The sequence below is a fragment of the Macaca nemestrina genome, chromosome 3, assembly GCF_043159975.1.
Source record: "Macaca nemestrina isolate mMacNem1 chromosome 3, mMacNem.hap1, whole genome shotgun sequence".
NCBI classification, from domain to species: domain Eukaryota; kingdom Metazoa; phylum Chordata; class Mammalia; order Primates; family Cercopithecidae; genus Macaca; species Macaca nemestrina.
This window is the reverse complement of record NC_092127.1, coordinates 169,269,453-169,282,865: the sequence shown is the minus strand read 5'-3', so window position 1 is coordinate 169,282,865 and position 13,413 is coordinate 169,269,453. Positions and strand designations below refer to the sequence as shown.

Genomic DNA, 13,413 nt, shown 5'->3' with positions numbered 1-13,413 from the left:
CTAATGATCTCTGATTTCATCTCTTTAATTTTCCTTATCTTTTTCATTACCATTTTCTATGTTGTGTCTGGGGAGAAGGACCTCTTCAGAATTGTAGTTTATAACCCCAATGTGTATTTTCTGTCTGTCCAGTCCCCTTTGTTCCCTGCACCCTGGGCGCCACCATCATCTCTCACTTTCCCCCGAATAGAGGCTTGGAATAATGGGTATCCCCATGCAGAAGATGGGGCACCATTTGATGAGGCTGGAAGCGTTTGTTGCTTCTGTGTCTTTACCTTGCTGCAAACCTTTGTGATCATAGGACCAGGGACACTTTTCACATCCAATTCCCCTAGAAGTTTTTTCCTACAGTACAAAGTAAAAATGTGCTGTTGAATTCTATTTAATAATCCTGTATTTAAATTTTTATTTCTATTCATAAGTGAAATTGGCCTGTAATTGTAACATACTGTATTATCGTTTTCAGGTCTTGAAGTCATTTTCTCGTCTTCTTTTTAAAAATTACTTCAGAAGTTACCCTGAAGTTTTTCTTTTTGAAAACAGAATAGAGAATGACTTTTTTTTTCTGTTCTTGGGAATTGTTTAAAATAAATTTAGGACTCTCTGTTTCTAAAAGCCCCCTGTGAATTCATATAGATCTGGAAAACTTTTGTAAAGGCCCCCTTTTTTCCCCTTGAGTAATCTCTATATTTTCTAAGGAAAGTAGTAATTTACATTTTCTGAACTAAGAGCAATTTCTTCTCTGTTACTGTGCCAAAAACTGCCTCTTCACTTATTTTTGATATGCCACTTTTACACAGTTTATTTTCTTGTAAAATTACCAATGTGATTCAGGTTTTAAAATATATTTGCAAAAATGATTTTTAACAAATTGTCTTCATTTATTGTTTTGGTATTTGTGTTTTCTCTTTTTTAAAAAATCAGGTTATTTAGTGTTGTATTTTTGCTGTTTTTCAAGGCATACTTTATTTATTTTGTTACTTTTTTTCTAACACACTAAGTTTGGCTTATACTTCTATTGATGTCTTTGATTTTCTTTATTTTAGGTTGTTTTGTTTTTTTAGTTTTATCTTTTTGGAAGCAGGCATCAATTTCATTTATGATTTATTGATAACGGTGTTAAGGCTATGAACTTTTCTCTGAACATAGCTTCAGTCATATTGTATAGAGTTTGATACATCAAGATATCATTGTGAATTTATAAAAATTCTTCAATATCTGTGTATATTTCACCTTTGACCCAATATATTTTTAAATCACATTTTGTAGTGGTGATTGTTTGTTTTATGTCTCCTGGTAGAACAGGCAATTTGATTTTTGATATTATTATTAATTTTGGACTTAATTTCATTGTGGCCAAATTAACATATGCATAGTTAGTGGTTTATATTTTGAGTTAAGATTGTCCTTGTTTTAATGTTTGGTTAGGTTTTATAAATGTTGTATGCATTTTTGAAAACAAACTATATTCCTTAGTATTGGAACTCAGAGTGAAAAGTACCATATTGCATGTACTTTTCGGTTCCTCTATAGCCTGACTGATTTATTGCCTTCTTCATCTGCCTGAGCAAGACAGACACATTAAAGTCTCAGGCTTGTTATGTGCTTCCTTCTGTTTCTCCTATTGTGTCCCATAGATTCTGAGTTTGACAACAGCCTGGTGAATTGAAGGGATTTAAAGAAGAAAGGTAAATAAAGCCTTCCGAGTGAGAGTCACATTGGAGCCATAGTCAAGGACCAGGTCATGTGAGGCTTTGTAAAGCATGATTAAAAGTTTTGGATTTTGTTTTAAGGCCAATGAGGAGTCCTTGAGGCTTGTTTAATGGGCAGTGACAGGATCTCTTGACTTGTGTGATTTTGCTGTTGTGTGGATGATGCAGTGGGAAGAAGGCTGAAAGAAGCAGGCACAGTTAAGGGCTGTGGCAGTGGTCACCCATATTAATGTGGTGGCATTAAAACTGGAGAGAAAGGCAAGGATTCAAAGTGGAGTCAAGTTCTAGTTTCTCAGAGCATAACGTTTACAAGAAAGTGATGCTGACTAATGCAGATTTAGGGTCACTCTCAGGAAAGAATGTGTACTCTATGCCTATATTTATGACTGTAGGACCTATTCTACCTGGAATAGTCATGAACTATGTCTTTTTCAAGGTATATTTATGAATTCTCAAAAGTGCTCTAATGTGAATGACAAATTATATGGCTAATCTTCTCATATGGATGGAGACCCTTTAGGGTGGAAGCCAAGGAGTTGAAGTTTATTATAAATTGGGGTATGGATGACAGGCCCAATTTTGAAAGATAATCACTCTTGTTTTAATGCTGATGATTTAGCATACATATTAAAAATACTTAGTAGAAAGACACTACATATCCAATCCAAGCAATATCTATCACAAAGCAGGAAAGCTATTTTCATAACAAAAATATACACTACTAAAAACTATGTATGCTTTTCTAAGCTAAAAACATGAATACATGTATTTTTGCAATAAAATAAATACATGTCATTAGCTTTCTTTAGATGTCCACTTTATAATTGTTTTATAATTTACTGTGATTTATTCAGTGCACTAATAATGATAACTAACATTTCTATATGGTTTTCATAGCATATCCTTTTCTAAATACTTTATATAATAATCATTTAATCTTTACAAACCTTTGAGGAAATACCACTTTAAATGAATAATTATCTTTTTAATAAGTGAGATTTCAAAATTAATGAACAGATATGGTTATGATATTTAATATGATCACATGAAATAAATTAATAAACCTAGAGCTATAAAAATCAGGCTTTGTGACATTTCCCTCCCTCCCTCCCTCCCTCCCTCCCTCCCTCCCTCCCTCCCTGCCTGCCTTCCTTCCTTCCTTCCTTCCTTCCTTCCTTCCTTCCTTCCTTCCTTCCTTCCTTCCTTCCTTCCTTTCCTCCTTCCTTCCTTCCTGCTGAGACAGGTCTGTCTCTATCAGCCAGGATGGAGTGAGTGGCATCATCACAGCTCACTGCAGCCCCAACCTCCAAGGCTCAAAGAATCCTTCCAGGAATATAGGGATGCACCATGAGGCCTGGCTAATAGTTTTTTGTATTTTTTACAGAGACGGTGTTTTGTAGAGATTTCTTTCTTTTTTTTTTTTTTTTTTTGGTAGAAATTTTATTTTGTTTAACTATTCTTTTACTCAGAAGTATATATTTTTAAGATAGCTCCTGTCGCCCAGGAGCTCAAGCCAGCCTAGGCAACATGGCAACACCCCATCTCTACCAAAAATAGGCTCCCCTCTGCACCCATCTCCACCTCTCAAAGTGCTGGGATTACAGGCATGAGCCACAGCACCTGGCTACATTTCCTAGTTCTTTGTATCTTAAATCATTAATGTACTTGCCTTTCTGTTCTGTAATTTAATCCAACAAGAAATATATACATAAAAGATGAAATATTTATTTTAAATTTTAGTTAGACATACCTTTTTTAAACACTAATTTGAACGATATATGCAAAGGGTTGAGTTAATCACACTCCACTGTTCGTGCCACACTATCATTGATACTTTATCAACTTTTTTTTAATGTATCTTTTCTCCATGTTTTGTTTCCCATTCTCTTACCCTTATGAGAAAACATGGGTTTATTTTTATTTGTACATTACCTGAAAACTTATATTATTATTTTCTCTAAGTAAATTGAATTTATCTTTATAGAGATGTATTCCAGACTTCGTTTTGTTTAACTCTTCTTTTTCAGGATTACATTTTAAGATAGTATCGTATTATAGCTAGCTGAAGTATGTGTGTAACAGTTAATCCTTCTGGATGGAATATAACCAACTTGCAACCAAAGGGCCAGCTGGTCTCCTTAAACAATGATGTTCTGTTATGCAGAACATCATTTTGTTGTCTGTGGCTGGCAGATTGGACATTTCAATGTGATAGTAGCTAGATTAGGTCTGGTAAGTAGGAGTCTATTATGCTGTGCCAATGAGCAGCCTCTGTCCCTGCCACTGAAGCCACTATGTTTATGCACTCATGTGGCAGTTTTGCCATGGCTAGTGTAAAAAAACTGGCTCAAGATAACAGGCCAGACCTCTTTAGCTACTTTGTTGTTCAGGGCCTCTTCCTAAATATGGAAGATGTCCTATGGGGAGTACTAATAGCCGATAAAAATCACCACACTTTGTGTCTCCTGCCATGTGTCCATTTACATGCCTCTATCACTAGAACTCATTATTTCTGATCTTACAACCTTTATCTTTCACATTTGACCAGCTGGTCAGGAAATTAACCACTGTGCATAAGCTATATATAATAACATCAAATAACTCATCTTTTCACCCATAGTGACAGATCAGGTGCACTGCCTGAAGCTCTAGGCATTGAGAACATTTTCTCTTATGGCTCTGTTTAAAGGCAACCTCTGTAGTGCAGACATAGTACAGATGCATTTCACTTTTTATCTTGCACCACCTACAAAGCTAACCCACATGTGAACCAAAGCGCTTCCTTCAGCTAGCTGTACGGATTTTCTGTAGAGTTACGGTTGCAAGCTGAGAAGACTGGTGGTGGGTGACAGAGCAGTGAGGCATATCTATTCATGCAGCTTTCTTGTGCACTCTGATCCTACTTGTACTTAATCCCAGTGGGTGTACTTCTTCCATAAGAAGAAAAAAACTGTATGAGCCTTCATGCGTTGGGTAATTGTTGGTCACATCCAACCTTATGACTCGGTGAGCATAGTAGCTTTCCATTGTTGTCATAAGAAATCCCCAGAAACTAAGTGACCTAAATAACACACTTCTTTGTTGTTTCTTCATTGATACATAACATTTGTACGTATTTATGGGGTATTGGTGATAGTTTGATACATGCATACAATGTAGTATAATTCCATATGTATTATTGGCTCTTGCTAAAATAGCTGACGGGCAACACCCTTAAACTCCCTAGATGCTCTGTAATTTTATGGAGAGGATGGGATAATCACATTCTGGATCATATTAAAGAGCCTTTACATGTCTGAATACTTTAAACTTTTAAACTTTCTGAGGCATTAGCAGAGGTTTTACAGGCACATCCTTGGCTTTTTCTTCTAAAGCACCTTTCATGCGAGTGAAATGTAGCATATTTTGCAATATGGATAGACTGATAATTTCCCAAGTCTTCCAGCCTTGGTTTCTTCTTTTTCTTTTATTTTCTTTCTTTTTTTTTTTTTTTTTTTTTTTTTGAGACAGAGTCTCACTCTGCCGCCCAGGCTGGAGTGCAGTGTTTCTTTTAATTAAACAGTCCATCCCTCAATTTATCTCTTTACTTTTGCATTTTACTATAAGTGGCATAAAGAAAACAGGCTGTACCTTCAACACTTTGCTCAAAAATTTTTCAGCTTACTGTTCATTTTTGCCATTTACAAGTTTTGATTTTCAAATGACTGCAGGACACAATTACACTAAGCTTTCTGCCATTATGAAACAAGAATCTTTTTTGTTCCAATTTCTAGTTGCGTGTTCCTATTTTTCTTTCCCGAAGCCCTCACCAACAGTGACTTTAATGTTTGTACTTTTACTCATATTTTGTTCACAAAAGTTTAGGTAGTGTTGTTCCTCACTCATAGCAGGGGATTGGTTCCAGCATCCCACACAGATACTTAAATCTGTTAATGCTCAAGTACTGTACATAAAAACGTGTAGTGTTTGCATATAACCTATGCACATCTTCCTGTATACAGTAATTATCTCTAGACTACTTATAATACTTGATACAATGTAAATGCTGTGTAAATAGTTGTTATACTGTATTATTGTATTTGTATTATTGTTATTGTGGTATTGTTATTTTTAACTTTTTAAAAATATTTTAAATCTGATGTTGATTGAATTATGGATGTGGATCCCTTGGATATGCAAGACTGACTGTATTCTCTAAGAAGATTTATGTTGCCCTTACCATGTTCTTCGCTTCTGCCTGAATACTCACTAGCAGAATTATTAACATCCATGCTTCTACTAACAGGATATTTAAGGCAATCTATGCTTTCTCTGTCCTTCTTCTCAAAATTCACCCAGCCTCTACTTACTGCCAATTTCAGAATTACTTCTACAATTTTAGCTATTTGGTACAGCAGCACTCCATCCCCATATGAAAATCTTTCTTTAATTTTCACTGTTACCATAACAAAGTACTACAAACGCAATGGCATAAAACAACATGAATGTGGTATCTTACATTTTAGCAGGTCAGAATTCTGACAAGAGCTAAAATCAAGCTGTCTTCAGGGCTGCATTCTATCTGAAGGCTATAAAGGATCATCTGTTCTCTTGCCTTTTCTGGCTTTTAGAGGCCTCCCATGTTTTTTTGCTCCTGACCATCTTCTCCATCCTCAGTGCACTGAGGTCACAACTCACTGACCATTGTTCCGACATAATATGCCATTCTGGCCACAGCCTGGAAAGGCCCTGCACTTTTGGGAACTCATGATTAGATTGGGCCCACTATGATATTTTAGGATGGTGTCCCCATCTCAAGTTCTGTAATTGAAACCATATATGTGAAATCCCTTTTTCTACATAAGGATAAATATTCACGGGTACCAAAGTTATGGCATGAGCATCTTTGGGTGGTTGGGTGGGGCACTATTCTGCATACCACCGTGGGTCAATCAAGACCAGATTTTAATGGTCAAGTAGCTCAGTGGTCGTTTGGTGTCCAGTGTTTTGTCTTTACCAGGACCTAGTAGTATATCAAAAAACCCCTTTGCCTTCCTCCATGATTGTGTGTTTCCTGAGGCCTCTCCAGTCATACTGAACTGGGAGTCAATTAAACCTCTTTCCTTTATAAATTACTCAGTCTTTTATAATAAAGATCATAAATCTATAAAGAACTTGGGTAGTTCTTTATAGCAGTATGAAAACAGACTAATACAAGTCCCAACCCTCAGTATCTCACGTATGACTGTATTTAGAGATACGGTCTATAAAGAGATAATTAAGTTAAAATGAGGTCCTTTGGGTTGAGTCCTAATCCTATATGACTGATGTCCTTATAAGGAGAGAATATTTCGATATAGACAGATAACAGATAAGAAGGAAGGTCCTCTGAAGACCCAGAGAAAAGATTGTCATCTGCAAACCACAAAGAAAGGCTTCAGAAGAAACCAACCCTACCAACATTGTCATCTCTGTCTTCTAGCCTAAGGAATTGTGAGGAAATAAATTTCTGTTGTTTAAACCACCCAGTTGGTGAGATTTTGTTTCAGCAGCCCTAGTAAACTAATATGCCAGGAATGAAATGCTTGAATTTCATCAGAATCTCCTTCAATTCATGCAACATATATTTTTTCTTTTATTTTTGACCTGGAAGATGTATTTGCTTCTTATTGACTTAAGTAGCACTTTGGAGAAATGGATCTAAACATTGATTCTTACATCTGGAATCTAAACTGAACTTTTTTTCTCCCCTCTTATCGTTGGATTACTCCATTTAAAAAACATAGCCTGTTGAGGCCGGGCACAGTGGTTCACGCCTGTAATCCCAACACTTTGGGAAATCAAGGCGTGTGGATCACAAGGTCAGGAGTTCGAGACATGTCTGGTCAATATAATGAAACCCCATCTCTACTAAAAATGCAAAAAATTAGCCAGTGTGGTGGTGTGCACCTGTAATCCCAGCTACTTGGGAGGCTGAGGCAGGAGAATTGCTTGAACCCGGAAGGCGGAGGTTGCAGTTAGCCGAGATTACGCTCTTGTATTCCAGCCCAGGCGATAGTACGAGACTCCATCTCAAAAAAATAAAATAAAATAAAATAAAATAAAAAATAAAAATAAATATAGCCTGTTGAACTGTTGAGGGAAGAAGGGACAAAGAGACAGAGACAATTTATGTAAACAATATAAATATATGATATTTGTATGGTGGTGAATTACTTGTTAGTCAGCAAGTAATTTATCAACACCATACAACTTAGAGAAAGAATACATGCCACGATGGAATTACACCTTAATTAACCAGATGATGTAAAGAAATCACATGTTAACATAGCCTTTTTCTATGACTATTTAAAATGGATATATAATGAGTGTGTGTATCTCAAAACACTATAGTCCTATAGAGATAAATGTATTAATATAGGAAAATTAGAATTTGGGGCCCTGAAAATACACACTGGGACAATAGGATCTTTAGGGATTATCTATTTTCTAGAAGTTAAAAAAATTGTTTTACATTTAAATCATGCACACAAACTAAACTTTCATCTTTTAAATCCTCATTTTAAATAGACTCTATTTTTCTTGTGAATCATGAAGCATAATTATTATCTCCCTGAATCTAGTATGTGAGGGCTTGCTATACAGACTTGCCCATGTGAGAAGTAGCTCAATCATAAAACAGCACTTGTTTTTTAGAAAAGATACTTTCATAACTCTTAAATTATAAAGTGTTATTTGAAACCCCTCTCCATGGTACATATAACAAATGGTTCATCTCTCCTGATTTGCATTCACAGAAGTTTCTTAATGGCAACAGGTTTCTGTTTTTCTTAGTCGTCAGTGTTACTGTTTGAGTGTGTACCCAAAGAATTTTGTTTGTATTACAAAAACTACATATCCAAAACATATCTTCCTAATTTGATGAAAATACATTCAACTTTAAAGTATGACTGTAACAAATAAAAGAAGTCTATTTTATTTGTATATATTTCTGCTTTCAACATTTATAACATTTTATTCTGAGAGATAATCAGAGTCAACATTTGAAGAACTGGCTCACGGTTACCGGTAGTACATTCTGTTTTGTGTTATCTGTGTGTGATGATGTGGAAAACAGATATGAAATTGCCAACAGAATTTATAGTATACACTATCCACCCATAATCAAGACTTAAAGTCAAAGCACACTGAGTCAAGGGATATATATTTTACCTTTAATATCTCTAAGAAATGGAGACAATTAACTCCCTCACTTTTTTTTTAATGAGTACTTTTTCTTAACAATAAACCATGAAAGATATATAAAATCATCCTGTGTGTTGAAATGGATACTCGACATATCTTGTTCTTGATGGCAATTTAAAAAATAACTATCTATGTGGGCAGATAAGTGAATGCATTTGTAAATAATAAAATTATTTAAATAAATTGCAATCAGAATACTGTTGCTGTTTAACTTTATATATGTCTTTAGTTTCACAGGATCACTGAGATTCACTTATCTCTAACAAATTGTGTTACACAACAATGTCACCATTAGAACTGGGCAAATAGATAAATAGGTTTGTTTAGTTTAAAGTTCAAGTAAAGTGACTTCCAGATCTTGTCTTCTAAGATTAAGATCTTACTGTCCACAAGATGGAAAAATGATAGATAACAGTAGCACTGATTCTCATAATATTTAATAGTTTCTTTCACGGAATACCCTTTAACAAGAGAAATGCAATAATTATAGTTACTCATGAAGGATTTTAGAAATGGTAAAAGGGCCAGCTTGAAAACTCCTGTTTTTCATCTTCCACAGAGAAACTGTACTCTTTCATTTCTATTGTACTACAGTATAAGAAATCAATGACAGGTACATCTCTGTTTGGAATAACTTTTATAACATTCTCTCAAAGAAAAGTCTCTATTTTCTGCATGCCACCCACAGTTCACTGACTTTGAACTAGTCATGTCCAAACCCTGGCCCAAATAGTTTGTTTCCACTATCTTTGGTGGAAGAATCCCCTGAGATTTCTTTGCTGAGGTATTTTCAGTTGCTGTTCTCACAATAAAGATGACTTTTTAGAGGCCAGCCATGTTACTTATCAAAAGAAGTTCAGTGCTTACTTATTTTCTTCATTAACCTTTTGAAGGTCATATTGGTTTACTAGTGTATATATTTTTTAAAAATGTTGCCTACTAATTGATTCTTCTATCCATGTGTTTTATTACTTTAGGGTTCTTACATAATTATATTTTTTAGTCTTTTGTTATTTCTGCAAATGAAGGAATTTCCCCTTTAGGGAATAGCAGTGCTTTCAGTCATGACTCTAATTAGAAACAAAATAGATTCTATTATTGTATTATTTAGCTGATTTAAATAGATAACACTAAAATACTTCAAATCTGAAGAGGATGCTGTTTTCTTGCTCCTGTCAAAGCTTTCAGGGGTCCAGCCTATTTAATTTCTTTTGTCTTTCATTAACTAGTTAATTCACAAACCTTTATAAGGTCCCAACGGTATATCAAAAACTATATAGTGTATTACAGTAGCTGTAAGAACTGAGTGACTCATAATTTCATAAACTCATCATCTATTAATAGGAAGATAAAAAGGGTAAACATAAGTAAGTTCAGGATATGGTATATTAGCAGAAGAGACAGGCCAGCGAAACTAAAATATGATCATGAGTCTGAGGGACTTCCTTATTTTTTTCTCTTAAGTTTAAGAAACCAGGATAGGAATTGAGGAGACAATGACACTTGGGCACAGTGTTTCAAAAAGAGGGAACTGTAATAATGCCCTGAGACGTGAGCACACTGGCATATTTGAGTAACTGGAAGTAGTGTGTCGTGACAGTGTGGATGATGAGCTCAGAGTTTTGATTGGAACTTGGATTGTGCAGAAAGTACTAGGTCATTGAAAACCACTGGCTTTCCTCTGAATCAGGTGAGGAGCGACTGGAGAGTATTTAGTAGAGCAGTGACTCGATCTCATTGACATGTTGAAAGAATTATTTTGGCTGCTGTGTTTCAGTGAGACTCTATGGAAGGCAATAATGACAGCAGGAGGCTGTCACTGTAACCTGGGAGAGAAAGGAGGCTATCACTGTTACCTGGGTGAGAGCTAACGGTGCCTTGGAGAAAGGTGGGAGTGTGTGTTAGTGGGAAATTTTCAGGTTCTATCTATATTTTGTAAAAAATTAAGTAATTAAAGCTAATTTTGCTGATGTTTCAGATGTGGGATTCAAATAAAATATTTTAAGGATAAATAAAGTTTTTCTAATTGATTGTGTTTTTTTCCCCGGGTGGGCTAGAATGATCAAGCACAATGAAAAGGAAGAGTGTGTGGAGGTGAAACAGGTTCTATTGGAATAATAAGCAGTTCTATTTTGAGCATTTCAACTTTGAGATTTTCCAAGTAAAGATATCAAGTATGCAGTTATATATAGTGTTATCAAGTTTAGTGGACAAATCTGAATCAGAGATATAAATTTACTTGTCATCAGTATGCAGATGGCAATTAAAATTGTGAAACCAGAAGAAATCACTGAGGAAGTGTAGATAAAAGCTTAAAAAATGATCCATAAGATGCTCTAAAATTAAGAAATTGGTGGAAATTGTATTTAACAAAACCAATAAAGTATTACTAGAGTCATACAAAAAAAAATCAGAGAGTGTGATATACAGAAGGCAAGTGAAAGAAACACTTCTAAGATGAAGATGTTATTAGCCTTGTCTTATGCTCTGATGTGATGAAAATGGGATGGATATATCATGTTTTTCTCCCCAAAATACAAAATCCTATCTATTATGAGAAAAACATGAACTAGATTCCAATACAGAGATACTCTGCAAAATGTCTAACCACTACTCAATAAAACTGTCAAGATTGGCCAGGCACCGTGGCTCGTGCCTATAATCCCAGCACTTTTATGAGGCCGAGGCTGGTGGATCATTGGAGGTCAGGAGTTCCAGACCAGTCTGGCCAACATGGTAAAACCCCGTCTCTACTAAAAACACAAAAATTACCTGGTGTAGTGGTGCATGCCTGTAGTCCCAGCTACTCGGGAGCCTGAGGCAGGAGAATCGTTTGAACCCGGGAGGCGGAAGTTGCAGAGAGCTAAGATCGTGCCACTGCACTCCAGCCTGAATGCAATGTAGTATTCTGAATAAGATCCTGGAACAGAAAAGGGCACGAGGTAACAATCAAGGAAATCTGAGTTAAGAATGGAATGTAGGGGGCCAGATGCGGTGGCTCATGCCTGTAATTCCAGCACTTTCGGAGGCCGAGGCGGATGGATCACGAGGTCAGGAGATCCAGACCATCCTGGCTAACACGGTGAAACCCCCGTCTCTACTAAAAATACAAAATAATAATAATAATAATAATAATAATAATAATAATAGTAGCCGGGTGTGGTGGTGGGCACCTGTAGTCCCAGCAACTTGGGAGGCTGAGGCAGGAGAATGGCGTGAACCATGGAGGCGGAGCTTGCAGTGAGCAGAGATGGCGCCACTGCACTCCACGCTGGGCGACAGAGCGAGACTCCCTCTCAGAAAAAAAAAAAAAAGGGGGGGGGGCTTTAATTCATAACAACATACCAATATTGGTTCATTATTTGTACTACTGTACCACACTGATGTAATATATTAGTAATATGGGAAGCTGGGGCATACTCTCCATACTATCTTCATAATTTTTCTTAAAATCTAAAACTGTTCCAAAATAAAAATTTTATTTAAAATGTTTATTAGAAGTATTATTAGGACCTTTCAAAATATGAAATAACTTTCTCCTAGTCCTGCTTTGCTAAGATTTTTAAAATATGAATGTGTGATGAAAACTATCATGTATCTTCCACATATATTTACATAAACCATCCATTTTCCCATTTAATTTGACAAACTATAAGGAAAATTATATTTAAAGATTTTCCAAAGTTAAAATGTTTTAAATAGTTCTGATAGTATAGAACAGACTGCAGTAAAAAGCAAAAATAAACAAAAAAGCAAACTAACTCCCAATCTTAGTGACTTCAACATCACAGGATCACATCTGTCTTGAAGCACAGGTTGAACTTCAGTAGGCAGTCTGATACAGGACATTCTCACCCCAGGGATGCATCTGAAGGAACCTCTATGATCTAGATGTTCCTGGACACTGGAGAAAGATAGAAATATGATCAAAGACACAGAAACACATTTTTGAAGGATATTTTTTGTCGGGTCTTTTATTCTGTTGTGTCTATAGTTTAGTCTCTCCAGTAAATTTTTAATCTCAGGTATTACATTGTTATACTTCGGAAATTTAATTTGGCTTTCTTATCATTATGTTTATCTTTTTCCCTTGAGGTAGTTGCTGACTTTTAAAATGGTATCTCCTATAGTTCGGATCTGTGTCCCTACTCAAATCTTATGTTGAATTGTAATCCCCAGTGTTGGAGGTGGGGTGTGGTGGGAGATACGTGGGTCTGGTGAGAGATACGTGGTTCATGGGTGAGGATCCCTCATGGCTTGGTGCTGTCCTTCTGATAGTGAGTTTTCACGAGATCTGGTTGTTTAAAAGTGTGTGATACCCTCCCCTGGAACCCTTTGCTTGTGCTCTGACATGTGAGATGCTTGCTTCTACTTCGCGTTCTGCCATGAGTAAAAGCTTCCTGAGGCCTCCCCAGAAAGCCAAGCAGGTGACTGCACCATGCTTCCTGTACAGCCTGCAGAACCGTGAGCCAATTAA

At 36.0% G+C, this 13,413-nt stretch overlaps 1 long non-coding RNA gene across 2 annotated transcripts in view; it reads right to left on the bottom strand.

Annotated features, from left to right (window-relative positions):
• LOC139362222 (uncharacterized) overlaps nucleotides 1–11,824 on the bottom strand; it is a 51,191-nt gene extending 39,367 nt beyond the window's left edge. Inside the window, exon 1 of one of the 2 annotated variants that reach the window (XR_011620638.1) lies at nucleotides 11,709–11,824. This is a non-coding gene — a long non-coding RNA (uncharacterized lncRNA). Of the gene's footprint in view, nucleotides 1–6,210; nucleotides 6,346–11,708 lie in introns of those variants that run through there. The other variant, XR_011620639.1, reaches the window with a different exon arrangement.
• Nucleotides 11,825–13,413: the final 1,589 nt, after the last annotated feature.